General features: G+C 35.6%; 1 protein-coding gene across 1 annotated transcript in view; it reads right to left on the bottom strand.

Moving 5' to 3' along the window:
• The window catches only part of EYS (eyes shut homolog), a 725,122-nt gene that overhangs the window by 191,338 nt on the left and 509,436 nt on the right, over positions 1 to 24,348 (bottom strand).

Raw genomic sequence — 24,348 nt, 5'->3', positions numbered from 1 at the left:
AAAACTAGCAAAAACACAGTGAAGGTATTTTTTTCTCTGAGGGAGCAAGGAATAGCCTTCATGCAAGAAGCACAGTTTTTATGTGCTCTCAAAAATCATTTTTGGTGGATGTCAACAACAGTTAAAAATAAACACAGGCTTCACTTACTGAATAACTCATTTCTTGAAGTTACCAAAACTTGTAAGGCAGTTCTATAAGAGACTTCCATACATGTAGATCAAGCATGCATAGCAGAAGGGAAAAAGCTGTAGTACAGAAACACAGTACCTTCTAATTCACAGAAATATTGGGGAGAAAGGGGAAAGATGATGAAAAAGAGAGACTTTTTGGTTTAATATCACCTGTTTGTCAGCTGTGCTTATTACAGTTTTTTGTTTCTACCAGAGAGCCAAACTTGTGACTCACTAAAACTGTGCAAATGTAAGGCTTCCAATTTACCAAGCACAACAACTTACACGCATCACACAAGTTTACTATGGTGAGGAAAAAGCAAAAAGAATCAAGAGTCCCAAGAAGAGCTTTATGAATTAAAAAATAAGTTCTAACTGAATTTTATGTAGGAGACAGACATTCTTCTTTTATTTTCTGAAGTTCAAGAGATACAATTTTTTTCTCAGAAAGAAATTTCTGATTCTGAATTCTAATTTGGAAACTACAATCTAATTAAATATCTTACTGTGTATACCTCCTTGGTAATTTAAAACTTTGTGAGTATTTCTGTTATGTTTTAATGTTGTGCCAAAAAAAACCCAAATAATCAGAGTTCTAGAGCACCTCTCCTACAAATACAGGTTGAGAAGGTTGGGACTGTTTGGCCTGGAGAAGAAAAGGCTTTGGGGAGACCAAATTACAGCTTTCCAGTACCTGAAGGGACCTGCAGATAAGCTGGAGACGGATTTTCCGTGGGAGCATGTAGTGACAGAACAAGGAGGATTGGCTTTAAGCTGAAGGAGGGTAGGTTTACATTAGATATTAGGGAAAAATTCCTTACTGTGAGGGTTGTGAGGCGCTGAATTAGGTTGCCTAGAGACGTTGTGTGTGCTCCAACCCTGGAAGTGTTCAAGGTCAGGCTGGCTGGGGCTCTGAGCAACCTTTTCAGGTGAATGGCATCCCAACCCATGGCAGTGGGGTTGGAATTAGAGAATCTTTAAGATCCCTTCCAACCCAAACCCATGATTTTATAAAAGGGAGATGTGGTTGAACTATCACTAAAATTTTAGGCAAAACAGAGCACAGAAATTAAGTCCTTATTGCAATGGTTTATAGGCACCGCAGTTAGCAAAAGACAGTATTTTTTACCAATGTGTTAAACATCAATAGATTAACATAAAAATTCATACTTATTTTGGTGAAAATGATAGCAAAAAAAAAAAAGAAAAAGAAAAAAGAAGAAAAAGAAAAAAAAAGAAAAAGAAAAAGAAAAAGAAAAAGAAAAAGAAAAAGAAAAAGAAAAAGAAAAAGAAAAAGAAAAAGAAAAAGAAAAAGAAAAAGAAAAAGAAAGAAGCTCATATATTGGGTCCTGCTGTGCCCTTTCCTTTCTCTCTGGCACCTGCTCTTGGATCAGCTAAAACTTCTGCTTCACCATGTTTTAGAGTTGTGAGTATATGTCTTAAAAAGAAGCATTGGAAAGTGATGATGCACCAGTAGATAGCAACTGCAGAAACAACATAGGTGGGGACGCATTCAATGTGACATTGCATCATTGCATTCACCACTCCATGCATCTGTCTAGCTTCTTCTTAAGTCTAGCTTCCAAATTTTTTACATATCCCATTTACATGAAAACTGATTTTAATAATTTACTTTTTTTTAATCCATATTTTAGAAAGTACCAACAAACTTCATAAAATTCTGAAAAAAATTCCACCCAACATAACCCATCCCAGGTAAGTAAGTTGTCTGTTAATGTCACTATTAAAAATCTGCTTCTCTAAATTAACAATACAGCAAAAAAACAGATACATGCCCAGAGGCAGTTAGGAAAGAAAAGGAGGTGGTCAGAGGAAGGAGATAAATAATTTAGGGCAAAGTAAATATCTAAGGGGACAGTAACTGAGAAAGGCACAGTAACTGAGAAAGGACTGGAGCCTGGGAAAGAACAAAAAGGACACAGGGCTTATGTGACAGTAAAGAGAAGATGTGCAGAGCCATAATAGTAAGGAAAACATTAGAATGGAATACTTAAGCAGGGATGCAGTGTGCATCCAAAACACAAAATAGCCAAGACACACACACTGTGGTGCTTAGCAATGAGGATTTCAAGACAACTATCTACTTTATATGAGAGAAGAGCATCCAAAAAAAATCGCAGTCATCAAGGTAGCTGAATATAAATCCTTAAAATATGTTTGAGGCAGAGGACTTGCTAATAAAAGGCTTGAAGCTTTAAGGAAATAAGTGACTGTTTATTTCCATTTAGATGAATTGAACAACATTTCCATTTATATAAATACAATAAAAACAATGTAATTGCTGGATTTATAACAATACTTTTCTCCTAAGGGAAATAGCTCTGTTGAACTTCATGTAGGCTTTTCCATTCAGAGCAGTATTAAGGGTGCATTAACATGTGTTATCTTCTACCAGCAAGCACAGCATATCTTCTATCTGCTAGCACAGCAAATTAAAAATGCTTAGTCACCTGCTGGGATTACAAACTCTGATTAAAAGTAAATAAACCACAAATCTTGATTTTGTCCCCAAGCATAACCTAAATGTTGTAGAAACTCTGAACTAATAGCAGGTTCACATAAAGATTTAGACATTTGCAGGAGAAATTTATTGGGAGCAATTACTGGTATTTTTTGATTTCTCTGTTATTCCTGAAAAAAAAAGAGTCAACAAAAACTACATAAAACCTGGGGAATTAACACAGTATAAACTAAGCTCTTACTACTAGCTATTAGAGAGCCCATTTTTCTAAGGACAGATAATCCTATCTGACCACTGCAAAATTTACTCCTCTGAACCTGGTTACAGCTACTGTCAGGGGTAAAATGCTGAACAAGAGGGAGAGCTGTCTGACTGGCAGGTGCATTCTTGTCTCTGCTGAAAGCACTGATTTCCAGCTGTGGAAGTTTCACATCCCCTTTCTGATGGGAAGCTACTGTTTTTCTCTAAAATAGAATCACAGCAGTGTGCTTTAAATGAAATTTTATGAGCGCAAGTAATACAGCCTTGCTTCATTTTTTGGTTGACATTCTAATCTGCAGAGAAGAAAGAAAGGAAAGCAACTTGGTAGGCTGATTTCTCCCCGGCTCATTTGCTAATTTTTCACAGGATGTCAGCCTTTGCAGTGTTGCTCTGGATGTTTTGCTTCTAGATGGTGCCTGACTATGTTTGTGCCAGCACTGCTTCCAGGCACCCCGCAGCTCCCTGCCTTACCACAAAAGCGGGGAAGGGTTTGCTGGGGCTGGTTAGTGGGGCAAACATCTGCAGCTGCACTCACACGCCGTTCAGGCTGCTGTTGTGAATAAGCAATGACCTCGGCTCAATGAATTTTAACTACAGCATTATTTGAATAAAGAGCTGGGAAGCATTTAAAGCAAAATAGTAATTGAGGTGTTGAAAGTTTTGACAAAGTGTAACAAAAATATATCAAGCAAAACTTGATTCACTCTGCAACAATGCCACAATTTTATATTTGTTTTTATTCTTTTCAATTTCCCAGCCTGTCACTGCCTCTCAGGTCAATAATGCACACAAAGATCTTCAAACTTGCTGCAAGCATCAACACATTGTTTTTAATCTTAAAATGAGCTCCAAAAGCTGAGTTTTAAAGGCCTGCAAGATTGTGCTTCATAGCTGAGTGCATGTAAACTTGAAATGCTTGTCTAAACATAGGCATTAGTGCAATTTGAAGTCTTGTTTATTTTATATTACATTGTTTGCCACTCATGGAGATGTATGATGAACTGAATGGCAGAAATATAGTACTTAGAGGTCATGTTTGATGTTATGTTATTAAACCAAAAGCACACGTACCCAGAGCAGTGTGTTTCCCTCTCCCATATACTCTCCTCTATCCAGTAAGAGCCTGAAACTATGGGTGTGTGAAGTTAGAGGCACTGCAGCTTAAAAAGTTAACAAAACCTCTGGGATGCCCTGCTCTGCACTGACCTGGTAGGGAGGGGCTCAGCCTTGACAGGGGCTTACCTGTGTGCTGCCAGTTTGGCCCATGCACCAGGGCAAGCAGAGTTGCTCAGCCTGAAGAAAGGAAGGATCTGGAAATTATGGTCAATTTGTATAAATACCTGAGGAAGAAGGGAAGGGGAAAGGATGGAAGCAGATGCTTCTTGCTGGTGGCCAGGATATGCAGCAATGGACACAAACTGAAATGCAAGAAATTCCACCTAAATTTAAGAGAGCCTTTTTTTTTTTTTTTTTTTTTTTTTTCAGGGTCATCTATCTATATAATGGACTTCAAACTGAGACCTGCAAAGAGAGCAGACTTTTCCCCCAAGCAATTCATTATCAGGCTGATGGCAGATGTGTCTACAGAAGCACTCTGACATTTCCCATGAAGCAGGTTGATGAGACAAGCAATGGCACGGGAGTCCCCGTGATATGATAACATCTCCACTGCCTATATCTTCTGGTACTTATGCACTTAACATTTTATTACTGGAGTAATGGATTTAGCCTTATCTGATATGAGTGGGATAAGGCAGTTTGTATTTTTATCTTGTCAATAAAGTAGTTTGTGCTGGGAAGCAACTGCTTTTATTTGCAGTTTTCTTCAGTGGAAAACTGTGCATCTGCCATTTTTCTTATGTTGTGACAGAATATTATTTTAAGTGGATGTTTTAGAATTTGGATCCAAAAGAAAGATTTTTCAAGAGCATTAGCATGCATAGTATAATATAATTTCAAAGTTTATGAAACTGGAAACAACTGCACTTAGTGGAAATGTTGGTTTAAACAGGAATAAATACCTAGTACCTTGAATGTAATTTGGCAGGAATGAATAAAGCCTTTTACAGGCTGTTTATTTCACTGTTCACAACCATGTCAAGCAGAGTACTTTAAATGGCATCTCACTGATTTCAATGAATCCACAGAGCAGTGTATCTGTGCACTTACCCTCCTGGAGACACCATTTACATCACTCAACACAGTAATTGGGAAAACAATTCAAGAGCTTACCAGATATAGATTGTTTATATTCTGCAGTTTATATGTGAACCTGATTTCCTCACTCATGACAATTTTTCTTTTAGTTGGAAGTGCCAGGGGTCAGTTTTCTGAATAGCGATGATATATGGTTAGGCATATCTCTTAAAAAATTAAATTTTCAGTGTAAATGTTCCAGACTGTGAGTCCAGCTTCCCCCTCCTACAAGCCACAACGTTTGGTAGCAGAACTCAGTGATACTGTAGTTGCAGCTTTCCATTAAAAAAATCACAACTGGAATAACATCATTATTTGCAACTGCTTTTGCACACACGGAATCTCATTTAATGGTGCAAACTCTTAGCAATGCAAATAATATATTCAATATACAATGCAGTCAAGGATGTGACAATGAAATTAACAGATATAATCAAATTGAGGAAAGCCCTATTTACAAATATGAAGGAAAAATTTAAACTCCAGGATGTATGCTGGGGCTAGATATGGGAAGAAATGTCAGTTACAGACAGATGAAAGTGGAAAGAGGAAAAGGAAACACACGTACTGAGACATATTCCTGTTGTTTCTTCTAAGGTATATAGATTCCATGAACTTTGCAATGGATAAATAAGTTATTGCAGCAACAATAGTTGAAAGCTTAATAGAAAAGACATTTCTAAACTAGATATTGAAGTAAGTGGTCCTTAGATGATACTTGAAAAATACCCTTAGTCCCTAAGTTTAGGACAATTGTTAAAACCAAGGTTTTGCTAAAACTGAAGAACTGAATTTTTGTACCAAATCCAGTCATGTTTTTACTTGGCTTGCTTGAAGAAATAAGGGAGCATTAAATCTTTCAGTTGTTCACACTGATCTTCACTTAAGTATAAAAGATTACATATGCCAATGATCCAAACATTAATTAAAAAAAAAAAGGAAAGAAGTCAAACTACTAAGCACGGAGTGGACCAGTGTGCAAATCTTACACTTTCTGAAGTTTAAACAAATCTCAAATCTATGTGAACTTCAGCTTTCTCTTTTACATTTAGTCAATAATCACAGTTGGAAAACCTCTTACCACTTTCATCTTAGCTGCTATTTAGAAAAAGAGCACTTGAAAGGCCTAAGCACTGCATCTTTTTGTTGATTTCTGCAACCCTTTTGTTTCTTGGAACTGGTGGTTTTGAAAGGAAATAAATACTTTCATTCTCTCTTTGAAGATTCTTTCAGCAGATGAAAAATGTTATTTTGTTTTTTTAATATGACACTGTACTTTTCCTTCTGAAAAGGCTCTGCAAAATTAGAATATAAGCATTCTGTTCCAGTCCTAAATGGCTGAGTAAATTCTACTGTTTAAATTGGGTTCCTGTAACAGAGATGCTATGACAACTATCTCAAAAATCACAATTCCAGAATGCAGTCACTACTGTTTGCCAAAGATTCTATTTAAGTTCAAGCAGTTCATTACCTCATTGATGCCATCTATAATTTAGGCTCCAAAATGCATGATCTACCTATGCAATATTATTGCACAATGTGTCTGTGAGGGAGAAAGGAGGAGTACTTCTAGATCCTGAATATGTAATTGATTTCCTAAGCAATAATTCATTTAGGCAAGACTTCTACATTTTAATTTTTGGGGCTATAGTAGCCATACTTTGGTCTTTGCCCACAGTGAATATTCTCCAGATAGGTAGTACCCTGCATTGACAAGAAAAACACCCTGAAATGCTTCAAAAAATATACTTAAAAATAATTAACAGAGTGGAAAAATACAAATCTGTACTCAGATAAATATTCTAGCCCAAGGGATGGGGAACCATATGTGAACACTTTTCCTTTATGCATTCAACTCAGTCAATGCTTATTCCACGCAGGACGGAAAAGACAAACAGATTGCTTTGGGGAGTTCTTACAGCACTTCTGGAAGGTGTTTATAATTTCACCAAGCTAAGAGCTGAACTAAAGTCAAGAATCTGATAAACCAGTAGAGTGCTCTTATCACTGATCTGAGGAATAAAAACAGAAAGAAGGGATGTACCAATACTGGACCTGTCTTTTACAGTCTCATCTCAACTTCTTCTGGGAATATTTAGGAGATATTGTTCTCTCTGAGACACACCCGTAAAATAGAGGCATTCTCAGATCCTAACAAGTGTGAGGAGGACTCTTAAGACAATCAAGATGCTTCCAGAAATGAATGGTAGGCTAGAAATTCAATGTGCCCTGATTACATTAGAGATAAAGTGCAGTTTTAAGAGTACATACTTTGCTTTTAGATGTCTCACTTAAGAATAGTTTAGGCCTTTAAATGATTTTTACACATGAACTGCCTTATTTCTTTTAGGATTAGTTTCCCCATGTGCTAAAAATAGGTCTTACCCGCTTAATAAAAGTAGGGAAGACCTACATTTGTGGTTTTCACTGGGATAGAGGTACAGTAGCAACTGTGGGTCTGTGTTTTGGATTCCTACTGGGAACAGTCTTGGTAATATAGAGATGTGTTAGTTGCTGCCACAGTGTTTGCACACAGTCAAGGCCTTTTCTGCTCCTCACCCCACCGCACCAGTGAGCAGGCTGGGAGTGTACAAGGAGTTGAAAGGGCACACAGCCTGATCCCAACTGCCCAAAGGGACACCCCATCACAATTAGCTGATTGTGCTGTGTCAGAGTCAGCATATAAAGCTGGGTAAAGAAGAAGGAACATTTGGAGTGATGGCATTTGTCTTCCCAAGTCAATGTTGCAAGTGATGGGGCAGTGCTTTCTTGGAGATAGCTGAGCCTCCACCTGCCTGTGGGAAGTGGTGATTGAATTCCTGGTTTTGCTTTGCTTGTCCATGGCTTTAGCTTTACCTATTGAACTGTCTTTATGTCCACTCACAAGTTTTCTTACTTATACCTTTTGATTCTCTCCCCCATTCCACCAGGGAAGACTGAGCAAGTGGCTGAGTGGGGGTTAGTTGCTGGCTGGGGGTTAAACCATGACATTTTATAAATATTAATTAAGATTCCTGGATAGAAAGCATTTTTCTATTCAGGGACTCTGTTACTGGAGAGAAATAGGAATTAAAAAAAGCATTCTGTATCACACACTCTAGAAATTAACATAAAAGCTGTCCTGAAAGCAAGATGAGAATGATATGTAGAAATTATTGGTACAGAAAGAGTTAAAAATGCAGAGAACTGTTATGTATCATCTAGTCTTTCTTCCAGACTTAATTTCTAATTGTATCTTAATGCTGGAGAATGGCTGACATGCATAAACACAAACATCATTTATTCATCAGTAATTTAGCATTTAATTAAAATATGACTGCATTCTCATTGAGTGCATAAGAAAGAGTGTTGTAAATATGACAGGTCAAAAAATCTCTGTAATATTAAATGAGAGATTGAAAAAATACAATACTTGAAACACCCTAAATAGAATTTTACAAGGTATTTTACAAAATAAGGAACTAAAATAATAGACTTCATGTAATTTTTTTCTGGGAAGAAGAAATTATTTTATAATCAATAAAGTGGATGACAGATGAGAGAGTAAACAACAGCCCACAGTTAAACTGGGTATAGGGGTTTACCTAAGAACTGATGAGAATAGTTCTGTTACCCTAGTTGTTTATCTCATGCTCAGTTCCCCCAGTGCCCTGCTATGTTCACTGGGTTTCCACTTCTAGCAGGGAGGTTGCTGGTGGTCTGGGAAGCTTGAGTGGAAAGTTATGTTGATTCACACTGGGCTGCTGTCGGTAGTAATTGGTCTTGACTGTTGCCAGCCACGGTCCCGGTGCCTGGTATTCATCTCCAGGCACCTCTCTTATCTTCAGTACTCTCCCCCACTTCCAGGATCTTTCTTCCAGCCAGGAGATTTACCTTCTTTCCTGGCCAACCTTCAGTTATCTGGGACCTCAACTTTTAGCCAAAACTGATGATAAATGATGGAGAGTGGCTGGTGAGCTCTTCTGTCACCTGTCTCAGTGCCCTCCAGTGACTTCACTCTGGCCCATCAGACTTCAGAGTGTCTAAGTGGCTCAGCAGGTCACTAATTACTGTCTCCTGGATTACAGGGGGTCTATTCTGCTCCTACCAGCTCAGGCAGCTGGTTGCCCTGAGGATAACTGGTCTTTCTGTTAAAGACTGAGGTAAAGAAGGAGTTAAGTACCTCAGCCTTTTCCTCTTTCTCAATGACAATGCTCCCCTCCAAGGAAATGGAGATTTTCCTTGGACCTCCTTTTGCTGCTAATGTATTTATGAAAACCCTTTTTATTACCTTTCACAGCAGTGGCCAGATTGAATTCTAGCAGAGCTTTTGCCTCTCTAATTTTCTCTCTACATGACCTAATGATATCCTTGTACTCTTTGTGAGTTGCCTGCCCCTTCTTCCAAAGGTCTTAAACTGCCTTTTTGTCCTAAGGTCCTGTGGAAGCTCGCTGTTCAGCCAGGCCACCCTTCTTCCCCACTGGCTCACCTCTTGGCACATAAGGTTAACCTACTCTTTGTTATTAAGGAGGACCACTTTGTTGTTGGAATCCTGGATGCTGAGAACTTTAAACTTTCTGTGCTGAAAGGCACAGACTCACATGAGAGCACTGTATTTGACTTGAGGCTGTGGAGAAGACTTCCAAAACTGATTAATAGCACTGGGATTATGGGTACGTAGTTGGTTAGAAGTGTGTAATATCACAGGGTGGAAAACTTAAAGTTTGGAGTTTTAGAATATAGAAATAAATATGAAGCAAGATGGTGGTTTTAGGGTGGAGGCAGGTTGTTCTTCTTCACCTTCTTCACCTTCTTCTTCGTTCTTCTTCATGGGGTTGGGTGATGTTTTGTGATTGGACAGAAAGATCCACATTGCGGGTTTCAGGGGATCAGTTATTGGGTTAAAAGGGAAAATAATCTAGTTCATTTCTTAACTGGATATTTTAGTTTTAAAAGGCCTTATAACAAGCAATATTTGGCCATTTTATGCCTTGCTAATGAAAGACTGCAGAACTCACAGCTGTGAGGCTGTATCACTGATAAGCAATAATAAGCACCTGAGTCTGAACATGAAACACCATCTCAAAGTGCCTTCAATCCCGACCTCGACAGAGGTAGAAGAAACAAGCAGAGAACGCACACTTTGTTATTAAAGACAGTTTTCTAAGGGAGTTTCTGAAATAGAGCACTGAAAAGGTACCCGAAGTCCACCTTCTGTAACTTCAAGGTAGAGGTTTAGTTGATCTTCTCCCTTACTTCACTGGAAATTCAAAACTCTAAAATTTCATGATTGCTGTACCCTAGATGGCCTCTGACCATCAATAGTCTCTCTGTGCAGAAAAACAGTGTGAGATCAATCTCCCAAATGATGCTTTAATTTCATGTCACTTTATTAACTGCAGGCTTCAGGGTCTGCTACTATTGTTTGGTCCAGATATTGTCAAAGTGCACAACCATTCATATTGATTGAAGTAGGAGTTTTCTGTTTAAGAATTAAAAAGTTCGATTTTGGATATTCATATGTATGTCCTTTTATCTGCTGGCTGCTATTGTTTACAATTTTATATTTTTTTTCCCCTACAGCAATATCATAATTTAGCATATCCCAATGTAAGATGCAATGCTGGTAGATGACTTTCCCTTCTTGGAATGAGTGTAAGGGTGCATTAAACAATGTTATGCTCTTACTAGTGGGATCTTCCTAAAGGAAGACTGTTAAATGCTGGTATAAGTAATATTTATCTTTCATGAAATTGGAAAACTATTTGAATTTTGCCCCAAATGGGTTTTTGTAACACTCTGACTTTACCTGAGAGCGAACAAATACTGTAAATTCCATACTGAGAGCACCAAGGAGAACCATCAATAACAAAGTAATTAAGTTTGACACTTATGACCTCATGTTCAATCTCTTTTTGATTCCTAATTCTCCAAGGTATCAAAATGCCACCCAATATAGTCTTTTTCCTCCTAAATATTTGAAAAAAATTCATCTACAAATAAAATTCTAGGACAGAATTCACTTTGTGAAATATTATCTGCCTAAGAGCTTTGAAACTTGCTTGAGATGACCACCATGGTTCTCCCCGTAGACAATGTATATGCAGAGAGGTATCTCCAGCTCATCACATTCTAAGAAAAGTAACCAACTTTCTCTGTCAACTAGAGACAGTACTAAATAAAACAACTGTGATGAGTGAGGAAAAAAAATCCTACTTCTGCTCACTATGTCACACTTAAAATCATCTGTGTTTTGATTATATAGCTGAAAAACATTCCAAACCACTTTTATGTATTGAAAACACTTCCTAAAAGCATTTACCATAAATCATATAACTTTACAGCAGAGAATGCAGCTTAGCTTATCTTTTTACAACCTAAAGTAATATTTCTAACACTTCAAGCATTTTAAGTTTGCAACAAAGGGACTGCTGTTACCTTACACATGTAACAGAATGTGACTCTAACTTAGGAAAATCTTAAAACATGGAGAGATAGGAACAGGCAACATTATCAAGACTGAGAAGTTTTATTTTTAGTGTAAAGAACTGGAAGAAAAAAATAACAGTCCACAAACAAGATATAAGGAAACTCCAGATACCTTGTCAGCAGATTTCTGTCTTTCCAACATGTGAGCAATATTCAAGATTGCACAGGAAATAAGATCAAGTGCAGCAAAAGAACATGCCACCACTCTGCATTAAACTATTCACTTTTGATTAAGATTATGAATAATTAAGGAATAGTTAAGGAGTTGACTTCCATTGATATGGATTATTTGACAGAAAAATGTTATAAATAGATTGTTCATACCCTCCCATCTTCTTATCAACCCAAAGGTTGTGAGAAGGCAAGATCATAGAGAGGTAGAAAACACAATAAGCTAAAACTATGTTTTACTGAAATTATCAGGTGGTCATACTGTTCCAGAGTAACATTGGAAGTTTTAGATATTTTGCATCCATTGAGCCTAACAGCTTTTGTTTATCTTAAACACTACCTGAACACAAATACTATGTCATTGATGGGTACCCAGCTATGACTTGGCAATAGGCAACACCACTTGCAAAACTAATTGTTCTTTCCAGCTACAAAACAAGTCTCAAAACAAGAGTAAAAAAGACACCAGAGGCAAATCTGGGAAATTATTTTCAATGGCAGAGAATACTTCTCATTTTTACCTTCAAACTGAGCTATATTTTTCAGCCATTCTTTCTTGAGTAACTTTCAATCATTCAGTTATATTTAAACTATTGATTTTAGTAATTTAAGAGGGTCATTGAATCAAAGCAGGTCAGATTTAACAATATCAACCAAATGCTCATCAACCAAACAATCTTATGAATGCAGTCAGGCAATTAAAAGATGTATGATATATGTGTAAGATATAGGTATGTTTTGCTTACTTTATTATTAAAAAAAACTTTTTCTGTGTGAAAAATTTTGACAACTCATTTAGCAATCAAGACTTAAAATATCTAAGCTATAGATTTAATTTATGAAACTAAAACCTACCAAGGCAAGTAGATTTGCCATTTGCAAAGGGCTTAGGAGGGCTTAGGAGGTATAAATATACCTTTTAATGTAAAAAAATAGTAATTTGATTCAATTAATCCAACTTGATAAAAATCTGTTAAAGGTTGCAGGGCCATATTCCCAAATTAGAGAATTTACCTTACTCTGTTTATATTAGAAAGTTATTCTGAAGGGAAAAAGTTATTTATTGTAAATAAAATTAATCTCACTTTCAACCAGAACTATCTCACTGCTTAAGAGTTCCGAATGCTGCCAAATTTCTTTAATATACTTTAATTCAGTCAAGAATACTTTATATCTTCTGGTTTATGAAATGGATTTTATAATTGATAAATGCTGGAAGCAAGTTACTGATGTCACACTTGTGTTTATAGTGCTCAGAAGAGATTTAATAATTTCCTATCATTTCCATACCATACTTACTCAATTTTGTAACATCAGTGAACCATGTTAGATAGTTAGTTCTAGGAAATTAATGCATTTTCAATTGACTAATGTAATTTGGCCTCCAGTCTTCATCCTTACAAATGTAAAAATTTCACATTATATCTTGTTATTTAAATACAGAAATTTTTGGCAGTTAAAGAATGCCAAGTCACTTCTATTGTCAAGTAGGACCTTGTATGAGTTTTAGCAGTGCAGCATCATCTCTTACCTAGCTCTTAATTTTAGCATAGGTATAGAGGGAAAAAAGGGGAATGTGGCTTCAGAAAACTGGTCAGAAGTACATATATCTCAAAAAATTAATGTACTGTATAGAGACAAGGTGTTTTCTTAAAATTAATTTTATTTATGTTCATGTTTTCTTTTTGGCACTGTTGGCAATTTTAACAGCTCATGATTTTATGAGCTGAAAACCTTCCTTCTCCCCATACATAGATAAATTACCCTAAATTTCTGCTATTGCCAACCATTGCCCCATTGAAACTTCAGAGTTTCAAAAGAAATCTGTATAAGCATCACTCATACTGTGTCTACAAATTTACCAATGTCTTTGGAAGTATTTGTGTAGGAGCTGAATGAGAGGGAAAAATCCCAAACTTATCTTTATATTATATATGTAATTTTGAGCAAATTTTCAAAAATATACATGAAAACACACAAATGCCTACAATTTAGCAGAGATGAAGCAGCATTTCTCTATTCTCTGAACATTCTACACATTGCAGAAATTGGTCTTTGAGAGTTAGAATTTCTGTCTTTTTTATAACTATCCTTTTTGAAGTTTACATATATATTCTGAATTTTCTATGCTTCTGATTTCTGCTTTTCATATGCCAGTGTATTTGAATGCAAAAAAAAAGGGACTTTTTATTCTCACAAATATATCAAGGTCTGTCCTGAGTTTTAGACTACATTTCTTAAGAGTTTTTTCTTTACCCAAGAGCTGAAATTTCACTTTTAAAGAAGGAAGGAGAAAAAAGGAAAGGATACAACAGGATTTAAAGCTGTTCTTTTTCTGAATAGTTATTTCAACAACAATCAATAACATTGGAGGTTTTTTACTATTATACTAGTGTTTTAAGGCTGCAGGGGGCACTGATGCACTGTTTAATCTACAGTACTGCAGAGCAAGAGTCAGACAGGATATGATTAAACAGTCCTGCAGGTTACAGATTCAGAAAAAAACATATAAACTGTATATAATCAATTTAGATATTGAGAAATTAGGAAAGTGTAAAATATTTATATGAATTTTGGAGGGAAATTCATGTTTCTTTTACTGGTAATATATTTGTTTTTCTGCTGCAATCCAGTGGTTGTGGAGATAAGATGCTTTTCTTAACTTTACAACAAAGGTCCTTTGAAGGATGATATATCTTTCTAGTCTTGCATTACTTAATATTACAACCTTAAACAAACAATCCCTGTTCTGCACAGAAAATAAAATTTTGCTTAGCAGCTCCTCAGAGAAGCCCATTTATTCACTGTAGATAATAACTTCCTCATACATTAATCAGCTAACATATATACTACCTGATTCACCAAGTCATTTAAGTAAGAATTTATTGCAATAAGAAATAATTATATTTTTTAGGAAATAATTACATATTACTTCAGTTTATTTAATATTTTATGTTATAAAACCTAGGAGTGAGGGCATCTAAGATACAGAGATTTCTTGATAATAAGAATGTAAGACAATTTATGACTCAGCAACACACATCAGATATGCAGCCATGTCTCATCATGTGTTTTGCATTTATTCTTTACTGCTTATTTATTCTTTAATTCCTTTCTGCATATAATCACTCTTTTTTTTTTTTTTTTTTTTAATGCAGGTTACATTAGAATTCAATCTCTTCTGTTCATCTCAGGTCTTAGCACTTCCTGCATTTACAACTGTATTAAGGTATGGCTGCTTAGAGAACTCTTTCTAGAAAGACATGAAGTATAATCTTAACAAAGCAACAGGAAGAAGCCACCTCTTCCATTGGTAGTTTGTACCGATTATCATCATTTGTACTACAGCTGTTTTGGGGGGTTATTACCAATTCACACCTTCAGTTACAAATTTCAGCCATTGGTTCTAACACGCTGGTCTCTACAGAGCTAAAGAAACCTCCTCTGCATCCTGTGCTTCTCTTCATTAAAGAAGGGTGCTACCTTTGTATACACCATGATCCCCACAGTAATACTTCAGAAAAAAAACCTGAGACAATGAATTACTAAAGTATCTTTCTGTATCCCTTTTTATAAAGAATATCACCAATTTCTTTGAGGGTTTTTGAATTATATCTTTCATCTTTTATGGTTTCTAGGTTCTGCTGCATTGCACATCAGGACACAATGAAATACAGTACAACCAATATCACAATCAATAGTGTACACAGAAAGGAAATTATTTTCCTCCTTTCTTGCTCACACACACAGAAATCACATTTATCATTTTGGTCCAGAAGCATACATTGAATTGCTTGTCTAATTAACTAAAAGTAACTCTTTGGGAGATCACTCTCCCTTTGCTGTTAGGCCTGTTTAAAATAATTCAGATATGAAGCTTTGTACAAAATAAATTTTTAAAAAAGTTATTAATATTGCTTTTTTCAGGCTTTTCAACTAAATCTGAAATGTTTGAGCAATTTTAGATGAGCTTTATTTTAAATACCTTTTATTAGGTTAATTGCATATTAATATATCAAATTTGATTTACAGTTTCACAATACATAATATTGTAAAGAATATATTTTTGATTTCAAGATATCTTTTTAAAAAACCTGGTTTTAAAATTTTGATTCCTGATGATTTTTAGGTTTGAAACAAATCATTGTTATAAAGAGTGCTCTGCCAAAGAGAAGTTCAAACAGTCTTTTTAATTATGTAAAATATACAAAATAGAAAAATATTATTTGTGATGGATTTTATTTTCTATGAAATCACACAAAGTTTTATGATGATGATTGTTTCACTTTTAGCTTTTTTAAATGAGATTTTTCCAAACCCATAAATATTTTATAAGTCATAGAGTTCATGGTCTATTCACCAACACAGTGAAGGACATAGAATGGATACCACCAGAATGCTGCCAGATATAATAAAACTGACATTCCAAACTTTTCTCTCGTCATTCTGGCTGTTAACAGTTGAAGTCAACTCTGAAGATTTCTTATTATTTCTGTATAAAAGTCAAAGAGAAAGTATTATCCCAATTCAAGTTTGCAGTAGGCAAATTATTTCTTTCAGTGTGACTTTCATTCTCACTGATTCTCTCTAATATGCCTCTCTTCACAATGCAGCCTGGTATAATACCAGGAGCAACTGCAACTCCATTATGAGGCACATTCTGCACATAACTCAGAAGTCATGGAAACCTGTTCCAAAAGTTTAATTATTTCTGAATATATAACAAAACACTTCTCCATTTCCAGGTTTCTGTAATTGGAATGACAGCAAATGCTAGCACTAAAGTTAAGTATGACTGTAATTCAATAGAGAAACATGCAAGATAGTTTCTTTTTCCATTTGATTGTTTTTAGACAATTCATCATCTTATATACTTAACCTTTCTTAGGCACTGCTTATAATAGATGCAAGACTAGATATATAGGGAAATATTCTTAAAGCAAAATTTTGTCAAACTATACATGCACCCATCTTTAAAACCAAGTTTTAAATGGACAGAACAAAACTGAAATAATTTTTTCTATTCTAAGAAAATAGAAGAAAAGGATTTTATTATCACATACCTGTCTGGCTAGAAGCCCAAGTAACTATTTCAGGAAGCTCCTGAACCCTACCACCTGATGTCTTGTGTCACTAAGATATCTCTTCTTAAGAATTAGGTTAAGTTTTCAAAGAGTATTTAAATGGCTATATCGCATGATATTATTAATACTGCGAAAAACATGAAGTAAAATTTTAAGAACTTTGAAAAATGGCTTTATATTTAGCTTCTGTGAATCTGTGCAAGTTTTACAGGAAAGTTGGTACGTTCTCAACTTTTTTGTTTTAATTCTTGGAAATACCTTCTATTTTCACATTCATGATATTATTTTGTTTTAGGGGGAAGCTGTGCTGAAATCTAAAATGAAAACATTACATAAATTAATGAAAAACATATAAAAATATATTTAAAGATCATAAATCTTTAAAATATATTTTTTTGTGCTTTTCTATGCTTTTATATTTCAAAAGCTAATAATGGTTCAAGAACAGTGCTTTTTTGGATGATAGAATTTCCAGGGAAGTATAGATATTCAAAGCAGTTTGGCAAAAGAAAATGATCACTGTTGGTAATCTAGAACAACCCAAATTTTGTAGCAACTTTAGTGTTTCTGGAACTATGATCCTTGATGTAAAAACATTCTCCTTTTCTGCAGCCAAAAATATACAGCTGAAATCCTACACCTTTCCAACCACTAAACACATAATCCACAGGTAAGAAAGTCTGAAAGATTGCCATAAGGCTTTTAAACTATGTCAGCAGCCTTTTAATTCTGATCAGTCTTGACAGTGAGGAAGCTCCAGGTATGGAGGATTCATTCATTGTGCTGTCCTTTGGACTGTATTGCCTCCCAGAATTTCCCCATGCTGGTCCACTGAGCTCTGTCACATCCTTAACTCTCTTACCTCCTACATAAGAACTTGTGATGACCCAGTGAATAGGCATCTGACAGGCAATCTTTCTCACTCCCATGATTTGTGAATGTGCTTTGGCTTGATACAGCAACTTTATACCTCAGCACAGTTTGTGGGGCTTTGAATCTACCACTTAATGTAAAGAGGCCATAGCAGACAGATTCTTGCTGCAACAGAAGTCTTTAACACATATTTTTCCTTCCTAAAATTGTTAGAATCTGAGTCATAGAAGGATTTCAGTTGGAGGGGATCTTAAAGACCAGTTAGTTCCACCTTTCCACTGTCATTGGCCAGGCCCTCTCACTAGACCAGGCAGCAAAAGTCAGATTAAACCTAGCCTTGAAAAGTTCCAGGGCTGAGACATCCACAGCTTCTCCAGGCAACCTATTCTAGTGCCTCACCACTCTCACAGACAAGAATTTTTTCGTAATCTAAATTTTTAGAAGTCAGATAGTTTAGAAGATCTCCAGTCCCTCTTATCAATACATGCCCTAAAAAAAGTCCCTCCCTAGCCTTCTTAGAAGCACCCTTCATGTACTGGAGGGTCCAATAAGGTCTTCCCAGACCCCTCCCTTCTCCAGGCTGAACAGCCTCAACTCTCTCAACCTGTCCTCACAGGAGAGATGCTCCAGCCCTCTGATCAACTTAGTGGCTTCCTCTGGATTTGTTCAAGTGGGTCCATGTCATTCTTGTACTGAGCACCCCAGAGCTGGATGTAGTACTGTGACCAAGTTTGGTTCTATAGTATGAGTGTTCATCTAAAAGTGACCCACTGTGGTCACCCCCAGCCTCACTCATCCTGTGTTTCTGTCAATGTGTGACTCTGTGACGCATGAAAAAAACAGTTTATATGCAATGGTTTAGCATTTGAGGTGAAAGAGGCTTTATAAATTTCAATAATAAATTTAGTAGTCTAGAGTAAGAATCGCCAGTAACTGGAGACATTAAATATTATATAAATGAACAAAAATAGATCCAAAGGTGTGACTGGAGTGCAAAAGCACTCCATCAATGGAGCCTTTTTTCTGGTACATTAAATCAATACCTTATAAAATAATGAAGTACACATGATAAGCAGTAGTAGAAAGACAATTTCATTAAAAAAACAACTGTGAGTTGTATTAAAAAAAAAAAAAAAATTTCCTTTTTCACAGCTGTGTCAGAGTGTTTTCCAAAATATTTAACTGAGATATTATTTATTTTCAGTAACACGCTCTCTTAGGCATTGTATGCATACATTGACATATATACTTGCAAATGCCTCCTTTATAAAAGTGAAAGGAAAAAATGCATGGTATCCTTTAATACTTGTCGTCTTAGTTTCCATGCAAGTACCTGGCAATTTCAGCAGAAATCACAATCTCATTACAATTGTTCATTACAGACACACACAGTGTGTTACTGTTCACAGTGTGGACAGTAATGGCCACTGAATTCTGTTGACAGAATTAAGAAACTATTTTCTCTTGGTATAATGCATATGCATAAAGTTACAGAGGGACAATTAAGGTCAAGATGAACATCACCAAGTACTATTATTAATCTAGAAATAGCAAGTTTTCCTAAAGAATATTAAGAGTAGTTTTGTGGTATGCTGATGACAATCTTTTCCAGAAAGAAGCAGAGAAATGCAATGTTTACAAACACACATTATCTCACCTGCATATATTTGACACATGGATTTATCTAATATCCATCAGAAACAATTTTCGCAGAATACTTCAAAAGATTGAGATGAGGGCTTGTATAACATTTTACAGTGATTTTGAGCATTTACAACAGTAGGAAAGATTACATATTATTTTTTATTTTCTTTCTTCTTTATTTTCTTTCTTTTTTTTTAAACACGGAAGTCTACCACTGAAAAGTCATTATCTAAACAGGAATGCCAGAAGAAGAAGAAAAGAAAACAGAAGAATAGAATTCATGTATGCACAGAGAACAGAAAGGAAATTTTACAGGACAGTGAAAATCACAAAGGAAAAGAAAATATTGCAAACAAATGCAAAAGATTAGGAAAATCAAGAAGGGCAAATCAAGCAAAGGGATGAAAGCATATGGAAGCAACCTAGGCCCTGGAAAAAGAGTAAGAGGCAGACACACAGAAAAGTTATCAGTCAGCAAAAGCAATAGATGAGAGAGGGGAAAAGTAACAAAATAAATGCATAATGAAGATCAATTTCTTGTTATCATTCTCTATGTTAGAATTGTACAGAAATGTTATTAATATATCAAGCATCATGCATGTGGTGAATACAAATGAATGATATTTTTGAAGCTTTATTTTCAGTTCTGTATTTCAGAAACATTTAATCCAATCTCCATTTTAACCAGAGAAAACTCATAAAACCTGTTGAATAAATAAAACTAAGTAGTGTCAATATTCTTAATTTAATAATTTTCTTCTATAATGTTGATGGGCACTGCATATTCTTCTTTGTCTTTTTTTTTTTTTTGTGTTTCAGAATTAAGCACATGACTTTAAACTGTTGAGGAGAAGATACAAATGTAGGTAATGTAAGAATCGAGATGTTGGGCTGTAAGAATTTAACTGGTAGTCTCTCATGTATAACAGAAGCTCAATGCTTTTTATAGGATCTTGCATTTATTAATAATCTGAGATGTAAGTGGACAGAAAAGCTTGAGCTTGAAACTCTATGATTTCTCTTTTGATTTTGAACCAGCTTGTATGTTTGATTGATGTTAAATTTTTCAGTTCAGGTGGATTAATATGAAGAAATCCTACAAGCTGACCTGAGTCTTCTCCGGACTCCTAGGATGAGCTCTAACATACCGCATGCACCAGCATAACCACTTTCCTTGGAAAGTGGAATGGTACCAGCATGACTTTCACAACTGACTGAAAAATAACTTTCAGCAGATGAAGTTTCCCCTTTTTAAAGTATGCAGTTCATTCCAAAGACAGAAGTCAAATACCTTCAGATGCCTGGTGTCAGATGCTCTGAGTTGTGATGTTTTATGATCTACTGGAAAACAGGAAGTTCCACAGTGGAAAAAATGCTGAGAAATTGCACAGGAGACTGACTTCACAAAGGTGTTGTGGTCTGTGGAGATTTCTGTAAAAATATCACAGAAAACTACAGAATGGAAAAGGGAGTATTCACACATGAGGAAGAAATTTGGAGCTTGCTGCAAAGTGCATGAGTGCATGAGTGAGGGGAAAGTGGAACTGAGGGCTTACTGAAAACCTGTAGAGCTCTTCAAACTGTATTGCATAGCTCCTGAGAAAATTGCGGTATATTAGGAAACCCATCAGTCCTCTTGATGGAATGGACCTTGGGTAATGCACTTTCAAGAGCCTCTTTCCAAAATGCAAATAGCAATCAGAGTTTTTGCTGAAATAAAGCTCAGCTTCAGCCTGGAAACACATATTAAGTTAAATTAAAAAGAAATGAGAATATTTTTTAAAAATCTACCACAATTCTGTCCAATGGGCAATAATGAAGAACTTAGCTTATTAGCACCTCTCTGAGAGTCCAATTCACTACTGTACATTTGCATCCATCAGTAAGACTTCTCTTAGGAAAACAGTAAGCAGTATTTTTCTGTTTCATAGGTAAGATTATTTTTTTTTTAATGAAAAAACAGGGCTTGGATAGGTACAGGTATATATGTATATGTATAGGTGTATATTTTCTGTGTGTGCGTGTGTGTTTGGAACCTTTGAATTTAGTACATGCAGTAAACTATTACAGTAAACACTTACAGCAATATATAGCAGTCATAGCTCCCAGACACTAAAACAGAAATGAACTGCAGTAAACACCAGCTTTTAATACTAGGAATCAAAGCTTCATTTATATCTGTCATCTGAACTCTGTCTGGAAGTGATAGTCATTTATCCTGCAAATCTATTCCAGTAAAATTTTCTGAAACACTTGAAAAAGCTTTATATTGCAATAACACATCACAAGTATCTTCCTTCCTTCAGAAGAAAAAAAGTAGAGATTTGATTTCTTAAAAATTGTTATCAGAGATCCGTTATTTTCAGTTGTCTTACGATTACCACAATTGGTCATTATATAATCTCTTTCAAAATTGCCTATATATTCATAACTCTGACACAGGTATAATTTAAAGAGAATAATAACATAAACTTTGACAAGATTTACATAACTGTATAGTCTAGCATAATTCTAGAAAACTACCTGTTGGAGGATTACCTTTACTAATTGATCAATTCCAATATAGCCTCTCTTGAAAACCAAAGCTGCATAGCTCAGAGTACTTTATGGCTGCCCGTCTGCTCTCAAGAGTCAAACTCCTCCAGCCTATACCATTATTTTGCCATTTCCTATTTCACCTTGGTTACATGGAATGGCAGGAAGTTCTGATGAGCCCTCAGTGCAGTACATCCCTCCTACCTGCTCTCTGTCCTTGTGGTATCATGTAATAGTGTACTCATAAACACAATGCTTAAACAATGATGCATGTGAATAGCAGAAGGATCTGGGTCAGATTAACCGAGTTAAAGCCACGTGTCTGAAATCTCAGTGCTTCTGAGCATGCACAGAAATCTTGCATTTTTCAGAATGACGAGGATTATTGCAAGTATTTGGCCTTTAATCATATCCAATTGCCTGTATCAATAATCTTCTTGAATTTAAGCAAAAATTAACACCTGTTTCCAAAATGACATGAAAGGTAATTTCCATGATGCCCCCATTTCCAATTTAGTTCTACCAAGTTAAAATAATTCTCTCTCCCTTGTGCTGTATGACATTCGCATTAAAAGATATGAATTTTAAAAGAACAAATAACATTCTTGCCAGAAATACAGCATTTTAGACTGTAGATAGTCAGATATGTATGCCAATGAAACTAATGTTATGGTGCAATTTTTTGCATTTCTTAATTCGGAACATTTTTTTAAACAGCAATGTAAATCTCTGAGATAAGGAACATGCAGTACATAATATCCTATGAAAGGTACTGTCTTGTCCTGATGTGGTGATTTCAATAGTTTTGAGAAGGTAAATGAACTATCTCTAAAATATGTTTTTGAAAGCTCTCTATATTCCTTGCACATATAAGATCATCCTTTTGATATTTTAAAATACAAATAGATCTAGTTAGAAAGATGGCAGAACACATTTGAGTAAATTTCAATCCTATGAAAAAATCATAAGCTTAAAATTTACTCACAAACCCATACATTTTAAGAAGTGTCAGCATGTCCACAATAATCAAGTAATGCATGCATCTGGGGGACCAACAAGGACAAAACCCAGCAGGATAATTGAATGCCACTAGAGCACGCTAAATATGTAAAAGCAGGGCATTCAAAAGTATTATAAATCGACAAATAGGTGATGATAAATAGAAGGTCAATTAAAGAAAAACTACCACAGAAAGAACAGAAACAGTGCCACTGAGCGACAAGTACAGAGGTGTTCTTGCAGAAGAAATTGGATAGCTTTGTCTGCCACACTGTAGAGTTCTCTGCTACTATTAGGCAGCTCTAACTGCAGCAATGCTGCATCTGCAAATTCTGAATATAAAATACAAATTACACCATACTTTTTAGTAGTCAATTGCTGCTTGAATTTGCAAAGTATAAAATCCATGTTTGCCCTATTTAAACAACTTTCTTCAATTACTTTCTCCTTCCTTCTCAACACAAATCCATCTTCCCCAGAAGCCTGTTTTACAAACGGGGAAAGACAGCGGAGCTTCGTAGGTGCTTTTAGGGAAGCAGACTACATTTAAGGGCTGATGTCAAGATGAATGTGGGTTATACCTAAAGTGGAAAGCAAACGATGATGTTAGCTGCCAGGTGTGAGCAGCTATGAAACTTGTGTGTCACAGGGTAAAAATGAGTAAGGAGAATGTCTGCCTAGCTTCCAAACAGTCAATTTCTATGGATTTCCCTCCTCACCAAGGAAAATTCAGAATAATTTCAATTATCTTTTGAAATTATTCTGAATTTCAACAGACTAAGTACAACAATTTCCATTGTTGAAATTCAGCTTTTCCCAGACAGGAATAACTGTGATTTGGACTAAGATGGGGCCAGGTCTGTGTGGACTTTATGGAGCTGAACACAGTTAGGTTCATCTGCAGCATTCTGAAGAAACTGGGAGGTTGCTTAGCATAGAGAATTGAGAAGGCCCAGCATTCTTTCAACATCCTTTTATGTACAAGATTATATCCACAGTTCATCTATACAAAGAGTCATGTCATTTTACTCATCTAACCAGTAACATATGCACAATAAGTATTTACAAGAAACAGTCCTAGACTGTAATCACTGAGTTCTGATTCAAATAAAGCAATCTTTAACGTCTGTAATATACAATATAAGCCATATTTGTATGCTAATTAACTATGAAGGAGAGTATCAGAATCAATACAAAATTCAATAAATCTTGGTACACAGTTCTATAGATTATAATATAACAGATAACACAGCATTCTATAATAATAAAAATTTAAAAGGAACAAGGCTATTTTTTTACAAGCCACCTCTTTCAGGTCTATATCCCTCTCTATGTTATATACACAGACTGGACAAAGATGTTCTCATTGCTTTTTTTTGCTTGAAGGCTATTGGTACTTAATGGAATGGTTATATAAAATGTTCAATAGGCAAAACTGTAAAAAACAATAGTGTCAAAAAGCTC

Source organism: Vidua macroura, chromosome 3 (genome assembly GCF_024509145.1).
Source record: "Vidua macroura isolate BioBank_ID:100142 chromosome 3, ASM2450914v1, whole genome shotgun sequence".
Classification (NCBI taxonomy): domain Eukaryota; kingdom Metazoa; phylum Chordata; class Aves; order Passeriformes; family Viduidae; genus Vidua; species Vidua macroura.
Note: the sequence above shows the minus strand (reverse complement) of the source record. Positions and strands in the feature narration are given on the sequence as shown.